This window comes from Adiantum capillus-veneris, chromosome 20 (assembly GCF_014529385.1).
Source record: "Adiantum capillus-veneris isolate H3 chromosome 20, ASM1452938v2, whole genome shotgun sequence".
NCBI lineage: Eukaryota > Viridiplantae > Streptophyta > Polypodiopsida > Polypodiales > Pteridaceae > Adiantum > Adiantum capillus-veneris.
Window position 1 is genome coordinate 76396049 of NC_140950.1, and position 11780 is coordinate 76407828.

Here is an 11780-nt window from a genome sequence, read left to right on the forward strand (position 1 = left end):
GAGATGCACATGCAGCCACTGTGTGGGTTAGTGGAGAAGAAAGAGAAGATTCAACCTTTCCTCTTTCTCTCCCTATATTGAATAGGGGAAATCAAGTCTATAAGGGTGGTTTCCCATGGCCACCTGGCCTACACCCCAACATTCCAGTGCTGACACGTGGCGGAGATATTGGCCCATATGCACAGGCGGCAGTTCAATTGACGGGGTATATGGGCAGGGACGTTACCCCTTCATGGGTACACAAGGAGAAGGAGAGAGTGGAGCTCCAAGCTCCGTAGGCTATGGCGCGGCCCACTGGGCGCTACGCAGGCAGAATTTTGGGCCGGTTTTGGCGGCGTTGGTGCGGCCGCATGGCGGCACGGCGGTGTGAAGTTGATGATGACGTAGCGGTCCTTGCTAGAGGCGGGTCCCACGGCTCCAAAGTTTTGAGAAGGAGAGGGAGGGCAATAGCGAGGTCGCTATTGCCTCCCCCCCTCGTGTAAGGGAGAGGCCCCGCAGCAGCGTGCAAGGAGGTGCCGACAAGCAAATGAAGTGCAAGGAGAAGGGAGTCCGGGCGGCCGACCAAAGGGAAAGTGCCATGGTGTAGCATGCAAAAGTTTCCAAAAATACACTAGGCCAAGTGCTGGTGATCCGAGCCTATCACAAATTTTTGTTTATTATATTTTGTTGGTTTTCCTTGCTTCTAGAGGTTTACAATAAAATAAAGAGTGAGAACAACCTCTTGGAAAAATTAAAAAAATGATTTGATAGGAATTTTTTCTTGACTAGTTCACCCGAGGTGAAAGGTAGAGGGAGAACCTAGTGGTAAAGGGAAGGGAAAATATGTAAATGTGAAAAGAAAAGATATGATGTGGTTGTGGAGCCATGCACCCATGATTCAAGGGTCATGAGTGGCTCATATCATCATGGCTTTGGAGCCATATGATGATTCAAACAGATGGGACCCAAGTGGAAGACTTGGTAAAGGAAGGAACCAGACACATGATTTTGCTGAATTTTTAAAAAATACTTCCACTCCGATCCAAGAAACGTTGTCTTCATCAAAGTTGTAGCTAATTAGATGGAGATTCTGACCATATTTTTTTTATAATTTTTGCATCTACGGTCTAGGAGATATGGCGAAAATGGCGAACGCCAGTTTTTCAACTGTGGTGGAGACCACCCCCTCTACCTTTACACACACACCCTTCCTTTTCCACATTCAGACCTTCTCTAAAAATCAGCCATTAGTCTTCTCACCCTCCTCTCCTTCCTCCTCTCTCTCAAGCTCAAAGACCCATCAAAATTCCTCTTCTAATCACCTCTCAAGTCATGCTTAATCTTGTTGTAATTCATGAGTTCTCATTCAACCCCTTTCCATTATTACTAGATATGTATTGATTTTATGTAGATTCTTTACATTTTAAAATAAGGAAGCTCTTGGACTCAAGCTATGGAGGAAGGAGTGAAGACAACACAAGTGATGATGGAGCTAATTGGGCAACAAATCACTTGGAAGGAGCTTCTTCATTGGTTGAATGTCCTTAATCAAGCTTCATTTGTACAAATTACACTTGGATCTTAACCTCACTCCTAATCACTCTCTTTCCTATATAAAGAGGCCTTCCCCTTTGTAATTTCAAGCCTCCCTCAGCCCCACTGAGTCTTTGTATCACTCACCATGAGCCCATAAGCTCATTCATTCACTCTATTCTTGCACATTCTAGAGTGCAAATTGTTTCATGCTAGTAACCTCTCCTCCTCTTACTTATGTTAATTAAGAGAAATCTTTTATATGTGTGTGAGAGTGCTTGATGTGATCTTGGCTAATCCTTGAGTGGTTGTTTGGTAATCTACACGCTATTTGTGTTGGGAGTGTTTGAAGTCATCCATTCCTTGTACACACACTAAGGTTAATGCTTCATTCATAGTGATCTCTCTCTCTCTCTCTCTCTCTCTCTCTCTCTCTCTCTCTCTCTCTCTCTCTCTCTCTCTCTCTCTTTGTGTAGCGGTCCTAGTCCACGCTTCCAAGACTAGGTGGTGCCCTCATCTCATTTCCCTTGTGGCGCAATGGAGTTTGTTTTGGTGTAGATGCCGCCATTCCAAATTTCCTTCGTCATAAATTGGTGCCCCCACGGAGGAGTTCTCAAGTAGCGCTCTGTCAATCCTATGAAGGAAGATCCATCAAATTCTCCGAGACTTCCACTATGGTCTCCCCAAGAAGATCGAGAAAAGAAGCGTCTTTATCGACAAACGGCACATATGCGGGTAAAGAGAGTTAACTACACACACCCTTCTTTGCTTCAAGGAAAATCTTGGAGTCATCAAGTCCCTAGGTCAAAGCATTGTGTTGAGTGCTTTGTGGCTAGTGTGAAGACACTTCCTTTGAAGCCTCCAGGTGGTGAAAGCACTCTCAAACTCGGGTATTAACAAATTTTCGGAGGGGGAGCTACACATCAATGGGGTGCGGTATTGGCAAGAGGCTACATATGGTGATGCACTCCAACTACTACTAGCAAGAAGGCTCAAGGTGGTTGAAAGGGTAGCCATTGAACCCTATGAACTCTACAAAGCTGAAGATGGTCACACCAAAGCTAGGCTAATCACTGGTGAGCAAATTCTTCGCATCTCTCAAATGGTGGGATCCAAGAGAGCTCAACTTCAATGAAGTGCTTCATGGAAGTTTGTATTTAGTGCACCAATGAATAATCCCATTTTCTACAACTTTCAATCAGTTCAGAATATTAGGGTGAATGTGCGCATTGATAGAAAGATTTTTTTCCAACAAAGATTGGTCTTCTATTTTGGATCTGAGAGGTTGAGAGAGATATTGTTGTCCCCTGACCCTATAATATTTCCTATTTTGGAGTATAATGTATCTTTTGATGTTCACATCTTCATCTTGCTTTAAGCATACTCCATGAATCATAGGGATTTATATGGACCTTTCCAACCTCTTGCTAGACAAACTATGCATATAATAGCTAGCACAAAGCTTAGGTTCCAAAACATCATAAGGAACTTACTAGGCCCTCGTCGTCTAGCTGAGATTAATGCATCTATCAATCCATTTATTCTACCCTTAATAAGATATGATTTGGGCCTAGACGTTTTCATCTTTGTGCTGTATTGAGAGGAAGGCAATCCATTTTTATGATGGCTTTCCCAAATTTTTTTGGGCGTAGTGGGGAAAATGCTGGGGATTTTTTGGATAACTTGGAGATGGCTTTCTTTGTCTCTGGGAGGGATGACGAAGCATTGAAATTGAGAGCTTTTCCTTTGGTGCTCAAAGAAGAAGCTAGGGTATGGTTCCAAGCTCTAGATCCAACCCAAAGAATTGATTGGGAGGGATTGAAGGCGGCTTTCCTACGAAGATTTCAACGAGCCAATTTAGTAGAAGAACTATGGAAACGGCTTCTGGCCCTTCATCAAGTTGACCCTCATGGTTATGCAACCTATGAGGAAGGTTTTCTGAAACTTTGGGGGCAATGGTCAGACTCACTAAACCCTGGTGAGCGAGCTCCCAATTGCCTCCAAAAGGATCGATTTATCTCAGGTTTGTACCCCTTGCTAAGGGAGAAGGTAAAGAGCAAATTTCCAAATGCTTTTGAAGATGCCTTAAGAATTGCTAGGGAAAAGAATAGAAAGATTCTCTATCAAGCCCAAGCTGGCCAGCTAGCTTTGGGAGGCAATATCACAACTATGGAAGCTTATCACATACCTCCAAATGTGCCTAATGCACCATACCTCAATAGAGGTCAACAAGAAGATATACTCCAACAAATAAACAATCTCACAAACCAGCTAGAGGGGTTGAGAGTAAATCTTGTGCAGGGTGCAAGAAGGCCTAATGAGGGAAATGGTGGGAATCGGCCACCAATGCGACGTCAAGCAAGGGAAATGTTGTGTTACAATTGTGGGGAAAATGGCCACGGCATGTGAAATTGCCCTCATCCCAGAAGATATGACTACCCTGTCAGAGGTCCTCGACAACAAGTAAGTCCTCCCCGTGCTAGAGCTCAAGCACAAGAGCAACCGCAACCTCAAATTTTGCAGCCACCTCGTGCTCAATCTCAAGCCCCTGCTACTCAAACAAATGTGAGCATCATAAGGATGGAGGAGGTCCTCAAGGGCAGAAGCAACCAGGAAGAAATAGCTAAAGGGAAGATGAAGATAGATGAAGTGGCTACAATGCCTATCAAACGTGTGCGTGTCCAAGATGAAGTAGGTAAAGAAACAAGCAATGAAGCAAGTACATCTCAGGCAACTAAAGATGAAGCCAAGAAGAGAAAGACCCGTACTAGGTCTCAAATTCACATCTCTGATTTCCCTATGGGATCTCGGACACAACCTTATGACTTGACAGCTGATGTGAGTTCTCAAGGACCAAAGATTACTTGGCCACAACTACTTCATATCTCCCCAAAGCTTCGACGACAATGGTCAAAAATGGTGAGCACGAGGGCAAAGCAAAGTAAGCTAGTAAGTGTAATCAAAGCATATGGTCTCAAGGATATAGTGCCTTTGGTGGAGGCTCAAATCAAGGGACAACGGATTCCAAAAACTTACATTGACAGTGGAGCAGAGGTTTGTGTCATGACAGAAAAGCTAATGCATCAATTGGGTTTAGAAGTAATGGAATCATCAAACTTTAGGGCAAAAATGGCCAATAATGTCTCTGTCACTTGTGTGGGTGTAGTGAAAGCTTTGAGAGTTTCTGTTTTTGGAATCACTACAGAGGTTGATGCTTATGTGATGCCAGTAAAGGGAGAAGGATACCCCCTTATTTTAGGACGACCTTGGCTCATGGGTATAGGAGCTAGGCAAGATTGGGCAACAGGAGACTTGGAGTTGAGGCCTCGCATGGGTGGCCATAGTCGGAAGGTGGTTTATAACCTAAAGAATGGGCGACAAGAGAACCTTGAACTAGAGACGTCAGCTGATGAGTGGAGCTCAAGTGGATGCTCCTCATCCATGGACGAGGAACAGAGTTCAAGTGAAGAGAGTGATAGCACTCTCGAAGTCATGGGCGTCACCATAAAGGAAACTACCTCATCAGAAGACAACCCAAGGATCCAAATGGAGAATGTGTGGGATGCCAGCCTAGAGGAGATGTTATCCAAGGATATAAAGGAAGAAGAAAATGAGGGTTATGTAAATGTTCTCAAGAAGCATGCATCATTGTTTATTTCTGATTACACTCACATTACAGGTGTCACTGCAGTGAAGCATCATATCCATCTAAAAGAAGGGAACAAGCCAGTAGTACAAAAACTAAGAAGATTAGGAGTTGTGCAACAAAATGAACTGTTGTCCGAGGTGAAGAGACTCTTAGAAGCAGGATTCATATACCCAGTAGAAGATTCAGAATGGGTCTCCCCAATAGTGGTGAGGCCAAAGAAGAATGGTAAATGGCGAGTGTGTGTGGATTACAAGCCACTAAATGCTGCAAAAAAGAGGGACCACTTCCCTCTCCCATTTCAAGATGAGATTCTAAATGAAGTAGCAGGCCATGAGAGATACACAGTGTGTGATGGATACTCTGGCTACTTTCAAATACGCATTGCAGAGGAGGACCAGAAAAAGACTACTTTCATCACACCATGGGGCTGTTTTGCATTTCGAGTCATGCCTTTTGGTCTCACCAACGCTCCAGCCACCTTTCAACGATTCATGAACATGGTCTTCCAACCTTACTTTGGTAAGTCCATAAGGGTTTTCATAGATGACTTTTGTATTTACAGCTCCAAAAGTATGCATCTCGGCAAGATTGATGAAGGATTTACTCGTTTAGCTAAGCTAGGTGGACAACTAAACAAGGACAAATGTCACATTGGGGAAAGCAAGGTTACACTATTAGGGCATGTAGTGTCCATTGATGGAATCGAGGTAGATCCTGAAAAGATAGAAACATTGCTAAATCTACCTTCCCCAACTTCCATCAAACAATTAATCTCTTTCTTGCAAAAGCTAAGATATTTGAGTAGATTCATACACTTACTCTCCCAAGTGATATTTCCTCTACAACAGCTGACTCGTCAAGAGACGCTTGTTTGGAGTGAAGAAAGTGATGGGCATTTTAGAGAGATTAAAAAAATGTTAGGGTCACTCCCTGTAATCCTCCAACCTTGTTGGGAAGAAACATTCTTTGTAAACCCTAGTGTGGGAGAAGAGGCCATTGGTGCTGCCCTCCTACAAAAAGATCCAAAAACATCCTTTATGAGGCCTGTGTATTTTGCTAGCCGCCTCATGGAAAACACAGAGAAGGCCTACACCCTGATGGAATAGCTAGTGTTAGCTCTCATGTTTGCGGTAACCAAATTTCGGCCATACTTGCTGCCGAAGAGGTTTGTAATTATCACTGTGGAGGATATGTTTCCCTATGCACTACAACATATGGAAATCTCTAACAAAATAGCAAAGTGGGTGGTGCGACTTCAAGAGTTTGATTATACAATACAGGTTGAAAGAACAACTCGAGCATGCTTAGCCGACATTATAACAAACAAGTGCTATGAAAAAGTTTTCCATTTGAAGAGAAAGGAACTTCCACCACCTCTTGCTCCAGACGCTTTGGTCAATGCTTATAGCCTCTACTTTGATGGAGCATACAAGAGAACCAAGGATAAGGCAGCTGCAGGCATCGTGGTCTTATCTCCATTGGGAGACAGGATCCATGGTGAAGGGATCACTCTAGAAGATGTCCACTCCAACAATGAAGCAGAATATCATTCTCTAATTCATGGCCTTTGTTGGTGCCTCGATAATTCAATTAAGAGATAAAACGCTTTTGGTGACTCCATGCTTTTGGTAAGGCAAATGCAAGGTACATGGGCTTGCAAAAATGCCCGTCTCTCTACTAAAATGAGAGAAGCCAAAGCTCTTATGAGGAGATTTAGGGAGGCACAAGTACATCATGTGCCAAGAGACTAGAACAAGGATGCAGACCACCTAGCATCATCAAAGTTAACTGAGTCAATAGTGAGAGCAGTGGCCATCAAACTTCCACTTCAGCAAGGCAAGGAGGACTTAGAAGATATTATGCACATTCTGGAGCAAGGAGAGGCTCCTAAACACTTGAATGCAGGGGAAAGGCGATGGTTAGCTAGGAAGGCTACAAGGTATCGCATAGTAAATGATGACTTGTATTGTCTTGGTAAGGATGGTGTGCTTAGGAGAGTGCCTTTGAAGAGTGAAATTGAAGAGATTTTAAAAGCTTGTCACGATGATATGTGCAGAGGACACTTTGCACACGACGTCACTAGTAGAAAGGTTCTACAAGCTAGGTTTACTTGGCCAAGTCTTCATCGTGATGTCAAATACTGGTGTCAAACATGTGATGAATGTCAGAAAGCAGGACCACGACGGCTCATAGCTGAACCTCAGAACCCAATAAAGGTATATGGGCCCTTTGAGAAGTGTGGAATTGATGCCATAGGGCCTCTACCACGCAATCAGTCAGGTAAAGAGTACATCATCATGGGAGTAGACTACATGACTAGATGGGTTGAGGCTATGCCGACCAATAGAATTACTACTAAGGATGTGAGTCAGTTCATCTTTGACCACATCTGTTGCCGGTTTGGCACCCCTCTTGAAATACTATCTGATAGAGGACCAGGGTTTAGAGCAGACTTGGTAGGAGAACTCATGAAGAAGCTAAATATTCAGCATCAACACTCTACTCCTTACTACCCTCAGTGTAATGGTTTGGTGGAAAAGGTAAATGGAATCATTTGCAAAATTCTCACCAAACAGGTACATGCCAGGCGCCAACATTGGGACAAACACCTGAATGGAGCTCTATGGGCCTATAGAACCTCCTTCAAAACCACATTAGGGTACACACCCTTTCATTTGGTTTATGGAAAGGAGGCGCTTTTGCCCATTGAAGTGAAGTTAACAAGTCTTCGAATATTGGGTAGCCAGGTAGTCTCTCAAAAGGAGAAAGTACATCAAAGGATCATGGATCTAGAGAGGCTGCAATTGGATCGTGAAGAAGCCATCAACCACTATTCTCAAGAAGCAGAGAAGCGCAGAGAAAAGTTCAACAAAACGCTAGCATCCAAAGACATCAAAAAGGGATCTCTGGTGCTTCGATATGACAATCGCTTCGACACTCGTAAGAATGGAAAGTTTCTTTTTCGATGGGAAGGCCCGTTCTTGGTCACCAAAAAGTTCAAAAATGGCTCTTACAGACTTCAAGACATTGATGGTAAAGTGCACAAGACCAGGACAAATGGATGGCGTCTAAAGCCTTATCACATCAGGATAAGGTCAGCTCAAGATCAAAGAAAGTAGGCTATAGGCATAAATACCCCTAGCCAGGTTTGGGGGGGCTATGATCCGAGCCTATCACAAATTTTTGTTTATTATATTTTGTTGGTTTTCCTTGCTTCTAGAGGTTTACAATAAAAGAAAGAGTGAGAACAACCTCTTGGAAAAATTAAAAAAATGATTTGATAGGAATTTTTTCTTGACTAGTTCACCCGAGGTGAAAGGTAGAGGGAGAACCTAGTGGTAAAGGGAAGGGAAAATATGTAAATGTGAAAAGAAAAGTTATGGTGTGGTTGTGGAGCCATGCACCCATGATTCAAGGGTCATGAGTGGCTCATATCATCATGGCTTTGGAGCCATATGATGATTCAAACAGATGGGACCCAAGTGGAAGACTTGGTAAAGGAAGGAACCAGACACATGATTTTGCTGAATTTTTAAAAAATACTTCCACTCCGATCCAAGAAAAGTTGTCTTCATCAAAGTTGTAGCTGATGAGCTGGAGATTCTGACCACATTTTTGTTATAATTTTTGCATCTACGGTCTAGGAGATATGGCCAAAATGGCGGACGCCTGTTTTTCAACTGTGGTGGAGACCACCCCCTCTACCTTTACACACACACACCCTTCCTTTTCCACATTCAGACCTTCTCTAAAAATCAGCCATTAGTCTTCTCACCCTCCTCTCCTTCCTCCTCTCTCTCAACCTCAAAAACCCATCAAAATTCCTCTTCTAATCACCTCTCAAGTCATGCTTAATCTTGTTGTAATTCATAAGTCATTCAACCCCTTTCTATTATTACTAGATATGTATTGATTTTATGTAGATTCTTTACATTTTAAAATAAGGAAGCTCTTGGACTCAAGCTATGGAGGAAGGAGTGAAGACAACACAAGTGATGATGGAGCTAATTGGTCAATAAATCACTTGGAAGGAGCTTCTTCATTGGTTGAATGTCCCTAATCAAGCTTCATTTGTACAAATTACACTTGGATCTTAACCTCACTCCTAATCACTCTCTTTCCTATATAAAGAGGCCTTCCCCTTTGTAATTTCAAGCCTCCCTCAACCCCACTGAGTCTTTGTATCACTCACCATGAGCCCATAAGCTCATTCATTCACTCTATTCTTGCACATTCTAGAGTGCAAATTGTTTTATGCTATTAACCTCTCCTCCTCTTACTTATGTTAATTAAGAGAAATCTTTTATATGTGTGTGAGAGTGCTTGATGTGATCTTGGCTAATCCTTGAGTGGTTGTTTGCTAATCTACACGCTATTTGTGTTGGGAGTGTTTGAAGTCATCCATTCCTTGTACACACACTAAGGTTAATGCTTCATTCATAGTGATCTCTCTCTCTCTCTCTCTCTCTCTCTCTCTCTCTCTCTCTCTCTCTCTCTTTGTGTAGCGGTCCTAGTCCACGCTTCCAAGACTAGGTGGTGCCCTCATCTCATTTCCCTTGTGGCGCAATGGAGTTTGTTTTGGTGTAGAGGCCGCCATTCCAAATTTCCTTCGTCACTAGCAATGCATAAAACTTCTAAATAGAACTCCAAAGGGAGTGCACGACATGGAAGCACACCACTTTTTTCTTTTTTAAGATTTCTAGGCACACCCTTATAAAAGGGTGATTATGTTCATTTGTAAGGGCTTTTTTTTTGCCAAGGGGTCTTTGGGCCAAGGAGGAGGTTTTTGCTAGGGCTTTTGGAGATCTTGTTTTGATTGCCGAGGTTCATGCCGGCGGTGTGTTGGATGTACATGCTATTGCCTATGCTAGTAGACTATTTCCCTACTGTTTCAAGGCGTCATTCCCTCTTCTCTTCTCTGCTTGTGTGCATGTGTTTCCGGGCGTGTGTCTGCGTGTGTGCCCCCCCGAGGTTTGTCATGCAAAGAGAGATAGAGAGAGGTTGTGTGAGTGTGGAAGGCTGTGAATTGAGCAGAGCGGAGTGATTGAGTCAGTCTGGTGCATTGCAAGGCGTATGTGCGTGTGGTTGTGTGAAAGCGGTGGTTTGCTTGCGGGTAGTGTTGAGTTTTGAAGGTGAACTCTAGTGGATTGGGGTGTTGTGTATATCCTGGGCTATAGTGAGGCATTGTGTTGTGTGCTGGGTGTGTTCCCCTTTCCCCCTCTCCAACGTGTCCCCCCGACCGCCCGATGGCTGCATGTTCAAGGTTCTATGAATGTGCTGCAAAAATGAAATTTATTAGACAATATGAATCAAAAAAAAAAGTAATGAATGTTGACAGAGATCATTGACAAAAATAATTATTCTGTTGATTTGAATATTACATCATGGTCGATTATTTTTTCTACGAATCACATCTATGGGTATGGGGCGAATGGCTGACTTGACGCCAAGGGATTTTACAATTTCCTCTAGGCTTTTCAACCCTTGACCTAGGCTCAAGGCGTAGTGGGAGAGGACCGATCCTGGGTGCTTGCCTATAAAGGCATACAATGTTGCCTCTCGGTCCACCAATATACATTTGTGAGCATTTAGGATGAGAGAATCTTTAGGGAGTATGTTAATGCTTTGTACTTTAGCATCTTTGCAGATTCATTCTTGAAGAACTCTGTGTGAGAAACTCTAAGAATCAATGGCCCCAAGTGGATCATGTAGTGCCAAAGCAAGCTATTCCTACCCATGGACACGTTGCACAAACCTCCAGTATGCATTGCAAACTTATCCACATGGTATGCCGTCTACAAAGCATTTTAATTGACTTTAACACTTGTAGTAAGGAATAATAGACAATCTACAAGGTTAAGATTTGTTTACCTTCTAGATTTTTCTTTGTAAGATTGATGCTAGATTGATCATCTCTACCAGTCGCAATCAGTGGTTTGTGTGGATGATATGCGCTTTTCGGTACGCTTTCACGAAAGAGGCACATGATTTGATTTCCACAATTGTGCTTGCTACTATTTGCACCAACTTCTGTTTGTATTCATTGGCGAGGAAAGAGAGGCTTGCTGGGAGATCTTGGTCGTTAAAGTCAATTTGAAAATTGACTTTCTCTTCCTTTCCACTAAGATCCTTCATGCCCACATAGATAGCAAGCACTACGAGCAACTCGTCTTCTCTGAGTCCTAATGTTTTAGCAATGTCATCAAGGAGCAGAAAGTGACGTTCATCCACCACCACCGCATGCAAAGTGAGAATTTGGAGGTCTGGACCCCTTCCAGCACCTCATCTTCCTCTATCATTCGATCTTCCTCCTCCATGGAGCTGGGATCTTGCAACAGGAGGAGTGCCATAGATGCTTCAGTCTACTCATCAATCTCTTCAATAACTTCATTTGATTCCTCCACAATGGTCACAGCTGGTCTTTGGTTGACCTTTTCCTTTTATTTTCCCTTATCCATGTCCTCAAGCACAAGCAAGACCAGAACCATGTCCCAAGAAATGAATTGGGTGCTTATGCACCCCATGCCTAAATCTATGAGATCATCTTCATCCTTTGTTCTGTAGTCTCGTTTTGTGAGGCCTTTAATAAACCTCAACAAGCAAAACCAAAAAAATTTGT